The sequence below is a fragment of the Petaurus breviceps genome, unplaced genomic scaffold (assembly GCF_028583685.1).
Source record: "Petaurus breviceps papuanus isolate PSGF00001 unplaced genomic scaffold, PetGlider_PUasm1.0 189, whole genome shotgun sequence".
Taxonomy (NCBI): Eukaryota; Metazoa; Chordata; class Mammalia; order Diprotodontia; family Petauridae; genus Petaurus; species Petaurus breviceps.
In genome coordinates, this window is record NW_027185809.1 from 6,635,670 (window position 1) to 6,655,953 (window position 20,284).

The 20,284-nt window shown below is 37.6% G+C and overlaps 1 protein-coding gene and 1 non-coding gene across 2 annotated transcripts in view; one reads left to right on the forward strand and one right to left on the reverse strand.

Moving 5' to 3' along the window:
- Positions 1–13,435, reverse strand: part of SAR1B (secretion associated Ras related GTPase 1B) — a 39,079-nt gene extending 25,644 nt beyond the window's left edge. The window contains exon 1 of the mRNA XM_069091855.1: positions 13,287–13,435. The gene's annotated coding sequence lies outside the window, so the exon portion shown is untranslated. The remainder of the gene's footprint in view (positions 1–13,286) is intronic.
- Positions 13,436–18,519: 5,084 nt separating this feature from the next.
- Positions 18,520–18,626, forward strand: LOC138164517 (U6 spliceosomal RNA). The gene has a single exon (XR_011169098.1). It is a non-coding gene; the product is annotated as a U6 spliceosomal RNA (small nuclear RNA).
- Positions 18,627–20,284: the final 1,658 nt, after the last annotated feature.

The following is a 20,284-nucleotide window of genomic DNA, read 5'->3' on the forward strand; positions in this document are numbered from 1 at the left end:
AATCAGGGCAGCTAGGTGGCGCAGTGAGTAAAGCACCTGCCCCAGAGTCAGGAAGATCCCAGTTCCGTTCAGGCCTCAGACACTTAACACCCACACACACAAAAACTAGCCTGTAATCTCAGGCAAGTTACTTAACCTCAATTACCCTCCAAAAAGGCAAATAAATAAATAAATGAAAATGAAGTCTCTTTAAATCTATCCCTTTACTTATAATGCTCCAGTGTTCTACTCTTATTACCGAACACTCAGAAGACTTCTGCAGTGACCTCTTCCAGGTCCTCCTCTGTGTTCTGTACAAAGCCACTTTGTCTTTCCATAGCATTCTGACCACTTTGAATCACAACCTCTCTTGCTCAAACATCTTAACTACTTGCTACAAAATCTAAGCTCCTTCAGTCTGGCATTCAAGATCCTTCACAATCTGGCCCCAATATACCTTTTCAACTTCACTTTCCATCACTCCCCTAGCAGCTTGACATTGTATACAATTTGCTCTTCCCTACGTTTGCGCCTCTGCTTACAACCAATCCAGCTACATTCTTGTGTTTATTGAAATATCCTTCAAGGTCCAAATAAAATGCCTATTCCATGATGCGTTCCTTAATCACCTGATATAGTATCTCTCTCTCTCACTCTGACCTCTTATTTACAACAATCTTAATGCATTCATCATAGGCAGCCTTGAATTATAGTTATGTGTCTTGTTTTTTCTACTAAATTATAAATTTCTCAGAGGCGGGGAGTATTTCTTATTCACATTTGCACTTCACAAAAAACTAACACAATTTAAGTGTTCAATGTTTCTTGGATAAAGAAAAATATTTAAAATACATAAGAATTTCCCAAATGGCATTCCTTTGAAATATAGTGTTACAAATGGTAAGGGTAAGTGAGAAATTTTCTGAGTGAACCTCTAAGATATTAAATATGAAATCACAAGCAAAAAATATGTACAATTTTTGGTATAAAATAATTAAATTTCTTCTTTGGCTCCAAAATTTCTCTAGATGAGCATTTATGAAAGCAATTTTTCAAGTTAAAAATGTTTCATGGCCAAATGAGTTTGGAAATTGATGAGTTTAAAAACTTTAAATATTTTTCATCTTGTTATATATAGCATGACAAAAATGTCCCTCAAAGACCAACTGTTAATATGTAAGACTGGATATGATTCATCTATCACTTCACAAATGTATGCTTTTATCAGCTTAAATAAAATAACCAATTTTGTTTTGATAGTTGTAAACTACCAGAAAAGTACCAAATGTAGCATACTTTGAAAAATTAATCCTCTAAGTTGTGAAAGGACATCTTCCAAGGCTTTCAAAAGCAAATAAATGGAAGTGGTCCTGACTAGTGATTTAAAATCAGGTCAATCAGGAGTGATTATAATGGGTACTACAGTAACTATGGTATTTAACCAATATAAAGAAAAAGTTACAAACCCATCATCAGTGATTTACATTTTTTCTAAATAGTTGAGATGAATCTCACTAGAATCATACACATAGAATACTTGTCCCACAAATGCCCAATGGTCTGAATCTACATTTTAATCTCCTTCATATACCAAAAACTCAGCTCAGAGGAGACCCAGTTCCATGCCTTTGGACTCAACTAAATGAACTAACATTATACTTAATCATTAGAAAATCTTGTGCTAAAAGCAACAGGTTAAAGTACAGAAAAAACCTGTGCAGGGAAAAATTCATAATTTCAGTCAATCAACAAGTATTTAATAAGTGTTTACTATATGCCAAGTACTATGCTGAGCAAGAGACAGAACAAAAAACCCCTATCCTAGAGAAGCATATATTCTATTAGGGGAGACAATAAATAACATACTTCATTAAGTATAAAAATATCCTACAGGCAGTAGGAGGGGGAAAGGGCTACGAAAGGGGGAGGTGAGAAGGGAGGGAAGAAGTAAGGGGTAAGGGGAGGAAATGGGAGGGGGGCTGATAAGGGAATACTGAGGGAGGCAGTGGTCAAAAGGAAAACTATTAAGGAGGGGAAGGGAGAATGGGAAAAAAATATAAGCATTAACAGGGGAGAGAACAGGATGGAGGGAAAGAAACAGATAACAATCATAACTGTGAATGGAATGAACTCTCCCATAAAAAGGAGGCAGATAGCAGAATGGATTAAAAACCATAATCCTACAATATGCTGTTTACAAGAAACACATCTAAAACAGAGGGATACATATGGGGTAAAGGTAAAAGGCTGGAGTAAAATATATCATGCCTCAGCTAAAGTAAAAAAAGCTGGGGCAGCAATCCTTATCTCAGATAAAGCAAAAGCTTAAAAGAGATAAGGAAGGAAACTATATCCTACTAAAAGGCACCATTGAGAATGAAGCAATATCATTACTTAACATATATGCACCAAGTGGTATAGCATCCAAATTCCTAGAGGAGAAGGTATGGGAATTAGAGGAAGAAATAGCAAAATTATACTAGTGGGGGACCTTAATCTCCCCCTCTCTGAACTTGATAAATCCAACCTCAAAATAAACAGGAAAGAAGTTAAGGAGGTAAACAGAATTTTAGAGAGAGTAGGTATGATAGATCTCTGGAGAAAACTGAATGGGGATAAAAAGGAATATGCCTTCTTCTCAGTGGTACCTGGCACATACACAATAATCGACCATGTACTAGGACATAAAAACCTCACAATTCAGTGCAGAAAGGCAGAAATAATAAATGCATCATTCTCAGATCATGACTCAATAAAAATCATATGCAATAAAGGGCCATGGAAAGACAGACTAAAAACTAATTGGAAACTAAACAATTTAATCCTAAAGAATGAGTGGGTCAAACAAGAAATCACAGAAACAACCAGTAACTTCATTCAGGAGAATGACAACAATGAGACAACATACTAAAATTTGTGGGATACAGCAAAGGCAGTCCTTAGGGGAAGTTTTATATCCCTGAGGGCATACATGAATAAATTAGAGAAAACGGAGATTAACGAATTGGGCATGCAATTGAAAAAGCTAGAAAAAAAAAACCAAATTGAAAATCCCCAATTAAATACTAAATTAGATATTCTGAAAACCCAAGGAGAGATTAATAAAATTGAAATTAAGAAAACTATTGAATAAATAAAACTAAGAGCTGGTTTTATGGAAAAAAAAAAACAATAAAATTGACAGACCCTTAGTCAATATGATAAAAAAGAAAGAAGAAAACCAAAAATGAAAAGGGTGAACCTACCACCAATGAAGAGGAAATTAAAACAATAATTAGGAATTATTTTGCCCAGTTATAGGGCCATAAATTTGATAATCTTAGTGAAATGGATGAATATTTACAAAAATATAAAATGCCCAGATTAACTGAAGAAGAAGTAAATTTCTTAAATAATCCCATCTCAGAAAAAGAAATCAAATAAGTCATCAGTGAACTCCCTAGGAAAAAATCTCCAGGGCCTGATGGATTTACTAGTGAATTCTATCAAACATTTAAAGAATAATTGATTCCAATACTCTACAAATTATTTGGGAAAATTAGTGAAAGAGTCCTACCAAAATTCTTTTTATGACACAAATATGGTACTGATACGTAAATCAGGAAGAGATAAAACAGAGAAAGAAAAGTATAGGCCAATTTCCCTCATGAATGTAGATGCAAAAATTTTAAATAAAATATTAGCAAAAAGGCTATAGCAACTTATCATAAGAATAATACACTTTGATCAAGTAGGATTTATTCCAGGAATGCACGGATGGTTTAATATTAGGAAAACCATCAGTATAATTGATCATATCAACAATAAAACTAGCAAAAACCACATGATTATCTCAATAGATGCAGAAAAGGCTTTTGACAAAATACAACATCCATTCCTATTAAAAACACTAGAAAGTATAAGAATAAATGGAGCCTTCCTTAAAATAACAGGTAGCATCTATTTAAAGCCATCAGCAAGTATCATATGTAATGGGGAGAAGCTAGAAGCATTTCCAATAAGATCAGGGGTGAAACAAGGATGTCCACTATCACCCCTCTCATTCAATCTGATACTAGAAATGTTAGCAGTAGCAATTAGAAAAGAAAAAGAAATCAAAGGAATCAAATTAGGCAAAGAAGAGACCAAGTTATCACTTTTTGCAGATGATATGATGATATACTTAGAGAATCAAGTAAAAAACTACTTGAGACAATAAATAAATTTGGCAAAGTTGCAGGATATAAAATAAACCCACATAAATCCTCGGCATTCCTGTATATTTCTAATGAAATTCAACAGCAAGAAGCACCAGCCTTGGAGTCAGGAGTACCAGACTTCAAATCCGGCCTCAGACACTTAACACAAAAACTAGCCATGTGACCTTGGGCAAGTCACTTAACACCAATTGCCCTCCAAAAAAAAAGAAATTCAACAGCAAGAGATAGAAAGGAGGAATCCCATTTAAAGTTACTGTAGACATTATAAAATATTTGGGCATCTACCTGCCAAAACAAACCCACGACCTATATAAACACAACTACAAAACACTTTTCACACAAATAAGCCAGATCTAACTAACTGGAAAGACATCAATTGCTTGTGGCTGGGTCAAGCTAATATAATAAAAATGACAATTTTACCTGAATTAAATTATATATTTAGTGCCATACCAATCAGTTTACCAAAAAACTATCTCATATAGGGGCATCTAAGTGGCGCAGTGAGTAAGAGTGCCGGCCCCAGAGTCTGGAGGACACAGGATCCGTTCCGGGCTCTGATACTTAACACCCACACACACACACACACACACACAAAAACTGGCCGTGTAACCTTGGGCAAGTTACTTAACCCCAATTGTTTTAAAAAAAAATGTCCATTAAAAAACTACCTTATAGAGCTAGAAAAAACAGCAACAAAATTCATTTGGAAGAACAAAAGGTCCAGAATATCAATGGAATTAATGAAAAGAAATGCAAGGGATGGTGGACTAGCTATATCAGATTTTAATGTGTACTATAAAGCAGCCGTCCTCAAAACTACCTGGGACTGGCTGAGGAACAGAGTAGTGGATCAATGGAGTAGATGGAGTACACAAGACTCAGCAGGCAATAACTATAGTAATCTACTGTTTGATAAAGACCCCAGTTTTAGGGATAAGAACTCACTATTTGACAAAAACTGCTGGGAAAACTGGAATATAGTATGGCAGAAACTGGGCATAGACCATTATCTAACACCATATACCAAAATCAAGTCTAAATGGGTGCATGATCTAGGTATAAAGGCTGATACTGTAAGCAATCTGGGAAAGCAAGGAATAGTTTACTTGTCAGATATGTGGAGAGGGAAAGACTTTATGACTAAACAAGAATTAGAGAGCATTATAAAATGCAAAATGGATAATTTTGGTTACATTAAATTGAAAAGCTTCTGTACAAACAAAGCCAATGTAACCAGGATTAGGAGGTAAGTGGAAAATTGGGAAAGAATTTTTACAACCTATGTCACTGATAAAAAGACTCATTTCTAAAATATACAGAGAATTGAGTCAAATCTATAAGAATACAAGTCATTTCCCAATTGATAAACGGTCAAAGGATATGAACAGGCAGTTCAGATTGGCTAAGATGACAAAACAGGAAAACGACAAATGCTGGAGAGGATGTGGGCAAATTGGAACACTAATGCATTGCTGGTGGAGTTGTGAACTGATCCAACCTTTCTGGAGAGCAATCTGGAATTATGCCCAAAGGGCTATAAATACTTTCATACCCTTTGATCCAGCAATACCACTTTTAGGGTTGTATCCCAAAGAGATCATAGAAGTGGGAAGAAGACCCATATGTACAAAAATATTTATAGCAGCTCTTTTTGTGGTGGCAAAGAACTGGAAATTAAGGGGGTGCCCATCAATTGGGGAATGGCTGAACAAGCTGTGGTATATGCATGTTATGGAATACTATTGTGCTATAAGAAACAAGGAGCAGATGGACTTCATATTTACGTGGAAAGGCTTATGTGTACTGATGCTTAGTGAGAAGAGTAGAACCAGGAGAAATTTGTACCCAATTACAGACACAACGTACGTGTGATGACCAACTTTGATAAACTGGACTCTTTTCAGCAATCCAGCATCATAAGTCAACCCCAAAAGACCCACGATGGAGAGAGATGTTTACATTCAGAGAAAGAACTGAGTTTGAATCCAGATTGAAGCAAACTACTTGCCCTTTTTCATCTTCTTGTTTGGTTTTGTTTCCTCTTTCACATTGTTCATTCCATCTGATACAATCCTTTTTTATAAAAACTTAGTCTTCTGGGATCCTCCAGGAAAAGTACAAGAATTACTGTAAATAGAATTAGCTGTCTAAACATATTTACAAGTAATACTGAATTAAGAAAAAATAAGTCTTATGGTAGATTAATAACTGGGCACATGAATGGGTTTTTACTCTAACAGTTAAAAAACCTGAAAAACAAACGTCAAGAACAAGTTACCGGGGTGGCTTGGTGGCACAGGGAATAGAGTACCTGCCCTGGAGTAAGGAAGACCTGAGTTCAAATCTGACCTCAGACACTTAACACAAAAGTAGCCGTGTAACCTTGGGTAAGTCACTTAACCCCAATTGCCCTACCTTCCCACCTCCAAAAAAAGCAAAAAAAAAAAAAAAAGTTACCATTGTTGTTCAGTCATTTCAGTCATGCCTAACTCTTCATGACCTCTTTGGGGTTGGTTGGCAAAGATACTGGAGTGGTTTGCTATTCCTTCTCTAGCTCACTTTATAGATGAAGAAATTTGAAGAAAATAGGGTTAAATGACTTGCCAAGGGTCACACAGCTAGTCAGTATCTGAGGTCAAATTTGAAGAGGAGTCTTCCTGACCTCAGGCCCAAAATTCTATCTAATGCACCACCTAGCTGCCCCAAAAAGTTAATATATATTTATTTAACATACTCAAATAACAGTGAACTCAGTGCAGAGTGTGATGCAAAAGAACTTCTCAAATTACCAAGATGAAAAGAACTTCTTTAAACTTTTCCTCACCTAAAATTTAGACAAATTCTCCATATAAACTATAGGTTTACGTAAGTTCTTGTAGAAAACAATTTTTTTAAATGATGAGCATCATTTCAACTAGATATTGGAATTATTTCCTTTAGGAAAATGAACCAAAAATATTCTTATTAACTGTCATATTTAGATACCACAAAATATCTAAAATTATATAAGTCAGAGCTACATCATAGGGTCCTGAAAGAAATGCTGGATGTAATCACTAGGCCATTGTTGATTACTTTTAAAAGATTAATGATATTGATGATAAAAAGAAATATCCCATACCACAATATTAAGAAGGATATTTTTTTAAGTAGCAAAGAACCAGAAATAAGTTTTCATAGATTGGGGAATGGCTAAACATGAAGAATGTTACATGCATATTACCAAGCTGTAAGAAATTATGAACACAGAGAAGCATGGGAAAACATATGACTCAATACGAAGAGAAGCAAATCAGAAACAGAAAAACAATATGTATAATAATTATGATGTAAACAGTGGAACAAACAATGGAACCTGGATGCTAAGAAACTGTAACGATCAAGCTTAGCGCCAAAGAACAGAAAGGAAAATGCGCTTCAATTCCTTCTTTACAGAAGTAGGTAACTTCCGACATGAAAAACTGTATAACATTGGACTTGGGTGGTATACTGGTTAGTTTTCACTTAACTATTTTTCCCTTCTTCTTTTACTCTGTTACAAAGTAACTCCTCTGGGGGGAGGAAGGAGAATATTTTGGGAAATACAGGTGATATTTTAAAAAGACAGCAATAAAACTTTCTTTCGAAAGACTGTAGAAAAAAAATTTTTTTAAAGATTGTAGAGAAGAGAAATGTCACAGGACTAGAGTTAGTAAATGTCCCAATTTTCTTTTTTTTTTTTTTAAAGCAATTGGGGTTAAATAACTTGCTCAAGGTTACACGGCCAGGTGTTTCTGGGTGTGGTGCTGAGTATCTGAGCCTGGAATTCGATCTCCAGGTCATCCTGACACTGGAGCCAATGCTCTTACTCACTGAGCCACCTGGCCACCCCTAAATGTCCCAATTTTCAAAAAGGGAGGAGGATGGAGTCTATGAACTGCAGGCCAGTGAATCACACTTCTCGCAGAATTCTAGAACATATTATGAAAGATGTGGTTAATGAATTTCTAGAAATGAAAGCAGTAATCACAAAGAACCAGCATGACTTCAGCAAGAATAGGTCATGCCAAACCTTATTTCCTGTGTGGACAGGATTACTAAATTGGTAGAAGAAAGGAGTACTGTAGGTATAGCTTTGCAAGATTTTAGTCAAGCATTTAATAAAATATTTCATACTATTCTTTTGATGAAGTGAAGAGCCATGAACTAGACAGATACGTTTTTAATGATAATATGGATAAATGCATAACGGCATATTTATCAAATAGTCACATGATGCTAAGAAAGACAGCCAACAATCTAGATAAGTCAAATTGAAAGTTTTTGACAAGCTAAAACATTTGACCAAATCTATTAGGATGAAGTTTAATAGCCATAAATGTAAAGCATTACCCTTCAGTTCAAAAAATTAGCTTCACAAATACAAGATAGGGAAGCAAGAATGGCTAGAAAGTGGATCATATGAAAACCATGTGGGGGTTTTAGTACACTATAAACTCAACATAAATCAATAATGTGATGTGACAACCAAGACAGCTAAGGTAGAATGTGCAGAAATAAGGAGGTAACAATCCACTGGTCTCTAATTAGAGTAATATGTTCAGTTCTGGATGTCACAGAAGGGTTTTGTTAGGCTAGGCAAGGATTCTTAGCCTGAAGTCCGCAAACTTTTTTTTTTAATATTTTGATAAGTATTTCAATATAATTTCTTTTGACATCCTAAGTATTTTGTTTTGTGAATTTAAAAAAAATATTATTTTGGGAAGAGGTATGGTTAAGAACTCCTGGTTATGGTTAAGGACATGTGTCAAGGGGCAGCTAGGTGGCATAGTGAATGGAGCCCTGGCCCTGGAGTGAGGAGGACCTGAGTGCAAATCCGCCTCAGACACTTAACACAAAAACTAGCCGTGTGACCTTGAACAAGTCACTTAACCCCAATTGCCCTCCAAAAAGAAAAAACTGTGTCAAAAGCAGCTAGCCAGAAGCAAAAGGTTGGTTTAAATAAAGGTTTTAAGTATAGAGATTAGATGAATCATGGGGAATTTTTGTTATTTGAAGAGCTGTGATATAGAAGGGATTAAATGTGTTTCACTCAGTCTCAAATAGTAAAACTAGTAGAAATGGGCAGAAATTATAAAGAGCAAGCTTTAGGCTTGACATAACGCAAAATTTCTAACAGCTATCCAAAAGAAAAATGGGCTGCCTGTAGAAGCAGTCTGTTCCCCTTTACTCATGGAATCTGAGTAAAGTCTGGATGACTATTTGTCAGATGTATGATAAAGATGATCCTAGATAGTTTTTTGGCTTTGAAACTTTGAAACCCTTTGATATAGAGGGTGTTCCAAAAGTCTTGGTGACATTTAAAACTATTGAAGCCTGAAACTACATCAAGAACTTGGGGATACTGCATATATCAGTTACTGTTTCTGTGTCTAAACACTGATCTAAGAATAACTGCCCTTCTGACTAAAGTTATATTCAATATTTTACATGGCAACTTTTTCAAACATTTCATTATAGGATTATGAAACTGAATTTGGTATACTTCAAATAGTGCTATAAATTCTGAAGCAATCACAAAAATTTGGATTTTCCATTCACAATTTGTAAAGGTGATTAAAACCAAATATCATTAGAATTAAAGCAATAGCTAATTAGTTTGATCAACTTATTACACATTCAAAAATTAACCTGCAAAAACCACTTATATTTTGACTCAATTGCATGTATAAAATCTATCATTAGTTAGCTCATTAATGAGATGCATACTGATTATTTCTCATGTAAAAGAATGCAAGAATCTAGCAATATAAACTATAATATGTAAAGTACTTTTTATACTATTATATAAAGTACTTCTACATAGAAACAATATGTGAAGCATTTTTTCTTTATGGTATTAATCTATTAGTACTCCACTACTCAGTTTTGTAATTCTAACTCTAATGAAGTTATTATGTTACAATTATCTGAAATAGGGGCAGCTAGGTAGGGAAGTGAACAGAACACTGGCCCTGGAGTCAGGAGAACCTAAGTTCAAATCCAGCCACAGACACCTGACACTAAGCTGTGTGACCTTGGGCAAATCACTTATCCTCGAATGTCTCACTGCCCCCTACAAAAAAACCCTATCTGAAATAAAAAGAAACATAGTTACAAAGTTATTAAGCATTTATGATTTAATCTGCAAAGCTAGCATTTGCATATCAAACCAGGTCATCTGATTGCTCAGATGTCAGAGTCAAGGAGTGATTTTCAGACCTAATTTTTAAAACAGAAGAGAGGAATAAAAAATATTATGCTATATTGTTTTGAACATAATTCAACTGGACAAGACAGGTTATCTGACTAGCGCAATTCTCCCAGGCTTTTTTAACCCAACAGTAACATCTAGCTGTCAAAGTGAGATTATCCCAGAAGTCCTTGCTCTACAGGTGATGATGCCTTTTGTAATCAGAAAGTTTACTGGGGAAAAAGTAACTTTGTGGTCAGTAGTTTAGGAGTCACCCCCCTTCTTCCAGTTGCCAACCTTAAAAGATTCCATTACTGAACTTGGACTCTAGCTCAAGAAAAATGGGACCTTATCCACTAAGATAAGAAAGAGAAATTTAACCTTTGGCTAACCTCCGTTTTCTCCAGATGCTAGAAAAGGAGCTTAAGTCTATGATTATTTTATTCCTACAAAGATACATATCTTACTCTAAATTTTCTGCTACTAAATGATAAAGTCTTACCAATTTATCTATTCACTAAATCTATAGGTAACCTAAATTTATGAGCTTGGGTTAGTCTGGCCTAGCTGTTAAAGCTAGTTTTTCCTAAAGAAGGCAGTTTAATACTATAATCAAATAAAAAAAATTAAAGTACTCAATATATAATAGATTTCCTTTTCATATATCACACCAAATGTCCCCTAACCAGTCTGTAAAATACAGGAGGGACTGTGTCTTAGCTAAACCCTGACACCAAGCACAATGCTGTACACAACGTACTCAATAAATGTTTGTTAAGTAAAAAATTTTTTACAAAATACGTACATAGGAAAGAAACAAACTGCAAATGTAAATACAGCTTACAGAAATAAGTACTAAGATAAATAAATTGTCTCACTATCTCTACAAAACAGTATTGTGGTATAGCTAATGGAATGCTGTACCTGGGAGTCAGGAGAAATCACAGTTCATGTGTGGCTCTTATACTTACTGTGTGACTAAGTCATCTGAACTTTCTAAGTTTCATTGTCTATAAATACATAAAGTACTAACCTTATGTTGGTGTCTACCTCAAATGAGATACCCTAAATAACACCCTTTGAAAACTTTAAAGCCTTACATAAACATCAGTCATCATCATTATTATTGCTACTGAGCACTTATTCACGCCGAGTGGAAAGAAATGTTACACAAAGAAGTCAGAAAACTTTTTGACTAGAAATATATGAATCAAGAAAAGTATCTCTAAAAACAATTTAAAACTTCTTGTTAGGGCAGGTAAGTGGCAAAGTGAATAGAGCACCAGCCCTGGAGTCAGGTGGACCTGAGTTCAAATCCAACCTCAGACACTTAACTAGCCATGTGACCTTGGGCAAGTCGCTTAACCCCAACTGCCCTCCAAAAAAAGTAAAAAAAAAAATCTTCTTGTGGAATTTTTTCCTACACAGAAAAAATGTTTAAATAATTTTTTAGGCAGGTATGTAGGTAAAGAGGAGAAAGGAGAAACAGTGAATCACACCATGAAATTCAGCTTCTTAAGATACAAAACAGTGCTACTACTTCTAATGATAACAAAATGAATTTCCAAAAGCTGAATTTTGGAGTCACATTTCATGCCGAAATTTCTATTACATGTTAAAACTCCACATAGAAATACTAAAATATAAAATCTTTTTAGACAATAAAACTCCAGGAAGCATTACTTGTACTATTTTCCAAATCCAAAAGACTGGTCCTTTTCATTACAATTATTATTAACTGCAAACTAAGGAAAATTTGTTGGGTTTGTTAAAATAGAGATTCTTGGGGTTTGGAGGCAGACAGTCACTAAGGTTCCAAATAAAAAATTCTGTGATCCTGTGAAAATCAATGAATCACATAAAAAATTTAAGTATGCAAAAAAAAAAGAACTTTAATTTTATGGAAAAACTGGTTTACCGGACACAGCTGGAATACAGAGAGACACTGAGTCTTCACTTCAAATGACTTCATCCCATATAAATTTTTCAATGGGATTTATTCCCTTTTCACTGATACAAAATGACTTTTTGTTTCCCCAATGAATATGCCTTTCCTCAGGTGGGGAAAATGTTAGGAATAAAATCCTTGCTATGGAACCATCTAAAAAAAATCGCAGGTTTCATTTCTTACCTCAAATAATTTTTCTACCTTAATCCGCAAAATAGCCAAGATTTCCGAAAATAATGCCAGGGTTTCAGTATAGAAAACGTTCCAAAACAAGTTTCCCCACTGGCCCGTCTGGGAAACCCTGGGGCTTTCCCAGTAACCCGAGGACGGGACGCAGCAGCCAGAGCCGGTCGGCCGGCTCCCACCGCCCCATCTCGCCGCCCGCCTCTAAGGCCCCTTCTGGTCCCAGGAGGCCGGCCAGGGCATTCGGCTCTGCCGCTCCCAGCTCCCGTAACCGGAGGAGCGGCGGCCGCGTCACCGGGGGTGAAAGGAGGGAGCGCGCGGGAAGCAGCGCCCAGCATCCCGCAGGCGGACGCGTTCCCGGGCGCTCTCCCGCACAAGCCCCGCCACACACGGTCACGGGGCCGCTTGCTCCCTCCTCCCCGTCCCACGGACAGGAAAGCTGCCGCCCGCGGGGAAACCAGCGGCCTAATGCCCATCCCCGCCCCTCCGACGGGCTGCGGCCTCCCTAAGCCCGCTCGCGGCTGCCAGTCGAGGCCGCCAACAGAGCAGCGGCCGCCCAGTGCGCCCGGGGTCCGGGCTCGGAGCAGCACGCCGGGCCCCAACGTACGCACAGACGCCGGCTCGACACGGGGACGGCGGCCCGAGCCCGGGGCGGCTCAGGGGCGCGCTCGGGCCGCTCCAGGCCCCGGCCCCGGCGTCCCGGGCACCGGAGCGGGGCTGACGGACACACCGCCCTCCACATGGGCAGGGCCCGGGCCCTCACCTGACGGCGGAGAACACGACTCCCGGCCTCAGCCTCTGACACCAAGCAGCACAGCTCGATGGCCGCCCCCAGCTCCCTCGGCCCCGTCAGCGCCTTCCGGCTCGCCGGAGTTGCAACCGCTGCTGTCCTCCGGCCGGGAGCCCAGAGCCGCCGCAACAACCGTTCCGCCTCCTTGGTTCCGCCCGCCAGTCCCTAGGCAGTCCCAGTGCCACAGGCCGGTTCCAAGCCAGCCTGGCCCCTCCTCCCACCACCGGGCTCCCCAGGGGCTACGAGGCTAGACCTGAGGTCCCCATTCGCCTTGGTTTCTTTGCTTCTGTGAAATGGAGTTCATCATGAGCGCGCTCCATGCAGGGCGGGAGTAAGGAGAAAATGCGATAAAGTCTGCAAAGCGCTTTCTGCTATAGAGATGTTACCTGTGAGTGGTGCTAATTGTGGTACTGGTGCAGGAGGCGAGGGAGTGTCCTGGGGTACGCTGTGGGAACCCCAGAGACTTCAGATGTCCCCCAACCCAACCCGCTCATCTTCAGATGGGGAAACTGAGACACAGGAACAATCTGAATATGGTGGAAACACAATCAGGATAACCCAGGATCCGGCAGCTTCTACCCTGAGGGATCGAAGGGCCTGGAATGTGATAATCCGGAGATCCAGGGAGCTGGGATTAAAACCAAGAGTCACCTACCCAGCAAAACTGAGTATCATGTTTCAGGGGAAATATGGTCATTCAGTGGAACAGAAGACTTTCAAGCATTCTTGCCGCAAAAACCAGTGGAATAGAAAATTTGACATTCAGATAAAAGAAGCAGGGAAAAGAAATCATAAGGAACTTATCAAAGTTGAACTATTAACATTCCTACATGGAAAACCAATAATTGTAACTTATGAAACTTTTCTCAGTGTGAAAGTAGTTGAAGGGAATAGAAATATATATATATATATGTATATATATATATATATATGTCTACATATGAGGGTATATGGCCATATGCATACATATGAGAATGAGTGTGTATATGTTTACAGGTATACATAGATAGAGGGCACAGGACCAATTTAACAGGAAGGGATGATACTTAAAAGGTGAAATTAAGAGGTGAGAGAGGAATATAATGAGAGGAGATGGGGAGAGACAGAATGGGGTAAACTATGTCATAGAGAAGAGGCAAGGGAAAATGGTTACAATAGAGGGAAAGAATAGGAAGGCAAAAGGGAATGGGTCAACCTTATTCTCATTGAATTTGGCTTGGGGAGGGAGTGAAATACACACTAAATAGGGTATCTCACCCTACAGGAGAATAGGGGGGAAGGGGATGAGAGGGGGGATGATGGAAGGGAGGGCAGGCTGGGGGGAAGGAAAGCTGAAAGCACCCACTTTTGAAAAGGGACGGAATCAAAGTAGAGAATAGAACAAGTGGGAGGTGGGATAGGAGGGAGGGAAATATAGTCAGTCTTTTACAATATATTTACTATGTTATTGTTTTACATTAGCCACACATGTACAACCTATACTGAACTGCTTATCTTCCCATTAAGGGTGGGTGACAAAATTGACCTCTGAAATATCACATTCCAAGCCCTTCGATCCCTCAGTGTAGAAGCTGCCCGATCCTGGGTTATCCTGATTGTGTTTCCACCATATTCAGATTGTTCCTGTCTCTCAGTTTCCCCATCTGAAGATGAGGGGGTTGGGTTGGGTAACATCTGAAGTCTCTGGGGTTCCCACAGGTACCCCAAAGACACTCCATTGCCTCCTGCTCTTCCCCTCCCTCCTGCACCACTACCACATTCACCACCACTCACAGCTAACATCTATATAGCAGAAAGCGCTTTGCAGATTTTATCACATTTTATCCTTATAAAAACATTCTGTTTTAAAATCTGGAATTCATTTTTAAAATCAAATGTTTAAATATATATGTATACATATACATATATTTACTATTATTAATACTATTTTACATGTAATTGGGAAATAAGATATACAGGCACTGGGGCATAGAGATCTACCATGCCCTACTGGAAAAGTTGAAAGGGGTATGGGAGAAAATGTGGGAGAGAGCAGATTGGAGGAGAGGATATCCTGTGGGACTGCTATTTTGGGGCAGTGGGTAGGGGAAAAATGGGGAGAAAATCAGTAATAAAAAAAATTAAATAAATACACACTCAATGAAAAGGCAGTTCAGGTGTTGGAACTACCATTTTGAACTGAGCATATGCTTTTTTTTTTTTTAACCATCTTAGGAGATCCATGGTTTCATATACAATCCTCTTTTTCTGTTTTTTTATATGAAAATGTTTGTTTGTTGGTGTTTATCAAGTTCAGAATTTTTAAAAAGTTTAAAAATTTTTAAATAATATGAGAAAGTTTGATATAAAGGACCTCTAAAGCCCTTTCCAGTTTTAATGTTCTTTGAGCATAAATCCCCTTGACTCTCAATAAAATATTACCTTCATTGCCTACAAAATCTTAACCTTATCACTCTGCACTAGACATAGAATGGTTTCTCCTCTTTCTGGCTTCCCCTTTCCCTCACTTCATGTTGTTTTCTCCTTCCCTGACATTTTTCTGGGAACTGTTGCCCTCTGATTCAGTCATAATAAGGACAATATAAATCAGCTAATAAACCCTAACAAAAGCAAAGAGAGTCTGTAAACAACAACCAAATTAATTGACCATGCCAGGGTTATAACTAGCAATTCTGTCTCCTTACCGTAGTCATATTAGTGATTTAAGATGGGTAGAGGGGAAGAGAAACCTTGCTTACTGTCTAGGGACAGAAGATCAAAAAGGAGCAGAGGCTCTAGCACATGTCTGAGGCAAAAGAGACAGTAAAAAGCACTATGTCTCCTGTGGAGGAAACATCTTGAGGCGGCTACTGAGCAAACTTCCAGGGAAGCAGTAAAAAGAATGGTCAGGGGAAGAGTTCATCTGAGGTGTGGCTTTACAGAGGTAGGGTAGGAGCCGTGCCTTTTGGCAAATTCCTGTTTTAACTATTTTTACTAACTAGATGCTCTACAGTTATTCATTTGTTTCTGCCTAAAGAGTACAAGTGTTTGTCTGTATTCTCTGGATTTTACAGCCTTGGGGCAATGCCATAGTCACCCCATGGTAGTTACAATTCTGTTTATTTCTTCTCTTTCTCAGTTCTGGTTATCCTATTGAACAAGTTTTTACTGTTTATAAATCCACTGAAAAAGTGCAGCAAATCAGAAAAGAGAACCAGGTGTTTACACAGGAAGGTTCTGTTTACTCAGAAAGATTTATCACAGAAAGGATGTGTGCAAATTTGTTATTTACATAATTCTGGAAATGTACAATGAAAGGCAAGGTGACGCAAGGAAAATAAATGTTAATTAAAATTATTTAATATTAGGGTAGATAAAATATCTATAAAATAACAAAATCTTTGGGACACAATGATTATAGTAATATTACACAGCATATCTTGTATGGTAATACTTCTGGAAGGCAGAGGTAACATTAATCTGATTTTTTTTCTTGATCTAGGCCTAATATTTCATTGGTGTAGGCTTCTCTCAGTGTAGAAATTCCCTTCACAAATGCAAATAAGCAACTCTCATACAACATATATTCTTTTTTTTTTTGAGGGGAAGACAGGGCAATTGGGGTTAAGTGACTTGCCCAAGGTCATATGGCTAGTACATGTGATCAAGTGCTCGCATTTGAACTCATATCCTCCTGACTCCAAGGCCAGTGCTCTATTCACTGCACCATGTAGCTGCCCCTACAACATATATTCTTAAGAAAGATACCTGGGGCACTAAGATGTTATGTGACTAGCCCATGGTCACACAGCTAGTGTATAGCAGAGGTAAGTCTTGAACCCAGGTCTTTCTGACTCCAAGGTCAAATATCTATCTACTATCCCATGTTGCTTCTCTTGTCACTTGATATTAGATGCATAATTATCGTATATATGAAAATTTTAATATTACAAATGTCAGAATGTTAGAATTAGAAGGGACCCTAGATATCTTTTTGCCCAACCATATTATATATGGAATAAAGATATTGATGAAAAAACTGAGGACCAGAGAAGATGGGACTAAAACAATATATACTAAATAATTTTCAAAAACTGTCATCTTAAGAAATTGTAAGGCTTCTTAGCTCCATATTCCTACTTATCCTAAAATTTTGATCCAGGACAGATGCTTTTTGTTCTCACCTCTCTTTTATAATAAACTCTTCAGAATACCCAGAAGACTGAACTTTGGCTTCAGGAGAACGAAAGACAAAAGCCTGGGGATTGAATAAAAGATGTTTTAAATAGATCATTTTTTACTTTAATAGTAGTTTGTATAGTGTATAGCATATATGTTATATAATATTATATTGTATATAACAATATATCGTATGTGATATAATATATATTAGTAGTTATTATATTGGTTGAACAAGTATCTACTGATCTGTTTATTTATTTTTAAATGTCTCATCATCCCCCATCATAAACACCCAGAGATATTGACTAAACCAAAACAAAGCCCAAGAAGAACTTGAATAAATCAATCCCTATTTCTAAAAGAAAAAAAAGTCAAGAATATACTTTGTTCTAGATCAAGGTCAATGTACAAAACAACAGTGGAAGTCTGTTAAATAAGAGAAGAACTCTACCAAGAACAGACATCTGACAACAGGACTAGAAATCTGTCTGTTTGCAGTTGTTGACTGATTTGCTACTTGGTCTCTGCTGAATCAGGCAGCATGGTATACTGTTACATCTAGAATGAGAAGTTCTCAGTTCAAATGTTAGACCTCTTAGATATTGCCTGCCTGACCTTGGACAAGTCACTTAACTCCCTTAGTCTTAGTTTTCCAATCCATAAAATGAAGAAGTCAGGAGAGATGAATTCAAAATCACCTCCTAACTCTACATCTTTCATCCTTTAAGTCATAGTTTCTCTATTATTTATATTTCCTACTTAATAAATTGAATTTTAGTCAAAAATCATGTATTAAGTGCCTACTACACATGAGTAGTATGACACTGAGCTAGGCCTCAGGCACACAAAGATGAAAAATGACACAACCTCTGCCATCAAATTGTTTGTTATGCTAGTGAGATTGTCAATGACATAATTGCAAAAAAACCTGAGAAGACTTGATGCAAAGCAAAATGACCAGAACCAGGCAACCATTGCACACAGTAATATTGTAATGATGATCAACTGTGAAAGACTGAACTACTTTGGTGATGACAATGATCCAGTGCTCGCTTCGGCCGCACATACACTAAAATTGGAATGATACAGAGAAGATTAGCATGGCCCCTGCACAAGGATGACACGCAAATTCACGAAGCGTTCCATATTTATTTTTTTAAAAATACAATGGGGGCAGCCAGGTAGCACAGCGAGTAAGAGCTCCGGCTCCAGTGTCGAGATGACCTGGGGATCGAATCCTGGGCTCAGACACTTAGCACCCACCCAGAAATACCTGGCGGTGTGACCTTGAGCAAGTTACTTAACCACAGTTGCTTAGGGGCGGCCAGGTGGCTCAGCAAGTAAGAGCTCCGGCTCCAGTGTTGGGATGACCTGGGGATCAAATCTGGGCTCAGATACTCAGCACCACACACAGAAATAACTGGCCGTGTAACCTTGAGCAAGTTACTTAACCCTGATTCCAAAAAAAAAAAAAATACAATGATCCAAGACAACTTAAAGGACTCATAATGAAAAATACTATCTACCTCCAGAGAGAGAACTGATGAAGTGTGAGTGTAAATTGAAGTATAATTATTTTACTTTTATTTTTCTTTTTTGCAACATGGTTAATATGGGAATATCTATTGAATTATTTCATATGCATAATTGATATCATATTGCTTACCTTCTCAATAAGTGAGAACGATTGGAAAAAGGGAGAGAAGTTGGAACTCAAATTTCGTTTAAAAATTAATGCTAAAAATAAATATTTCTTAAAGGCTGTCCTTGAAATCTGTGCCTTCAAAGAGCCCTTGTAATGAGGGGAGACCCACTTAAACAAAATTATTCTCATACGTTGACAAAACAAATTCCCCCCATTGGCCATGTCCAAAAGATATGTCTCATTCTATGCCCTGATTCCATCACCTCCCTTTCAGGAGGTAAGCAGTATAATCTGTCATCAGTCCTCTGTAGTCATGATTTATCATGAATGATGACATGGTAATCAGAGTTCTTCAGTCCTCCAAAGCTATTTATTTTTACTGTGTTATTGATGTAGTATAAATTGTTCTGCTGGTCCTATTCATTTCACTGTGCATCAGTTCATACAATTCTTCTCTGGTTTTGCTAAAACTGTCCTTTTCATAATTTCTTATAGGGCAATAAGATCCCACTGCATTAATATAGAATAATTTTTTCTTTGCTACTACAAAAAACACTGCTCTATTTTTCTATCTTTGGGGTCTTTTCCTAATTTTTTTTATCTCTTTGGGGTATAGGCCAAGTAATAGTATCCCTGAGTCAAAGGGTATGCTAAATTTTGGGGTATATTGTTTCCAAATTGCTTTTCAGAATGGCTAGGCCAATTCACAGGACATTAATGTGCCTGTTTTCCTGAAGCCCCTCCAACATGTCATTTTCCTTTTTTTTCACCTTTAACAATTTGATGAGTCTGATGTAAAACCTTAAGCTCAAGTAGGAAAGTGTTTAAAGAAATGGATATAATGTATTATATTCTTGGGAAAAAACAAATGGGATAAAAATAGAGATTCACAGTTTCATAAAGAATTGTCTTTTTGTATTACAGAAATGTTTGGGTGTTTGGGTTTTTTATATTTAAGCTTCAGGGTTTTTTTAACTTTTTAAAAGAAAGAAAAAATACAATGCAATTTCCCAAAGGCAATCAAGTTTGCTCTTCTCCCATCTATTTAATTCTGGACTGAGCTCATTGTTCATCCACAATGTCTTTTATTTTTATTTTATTTTAGTTTCAAACAAAAATTCACTTTCTCTTCCACCTTCTATTCCTCCCTCCCCCATTGAGAAAG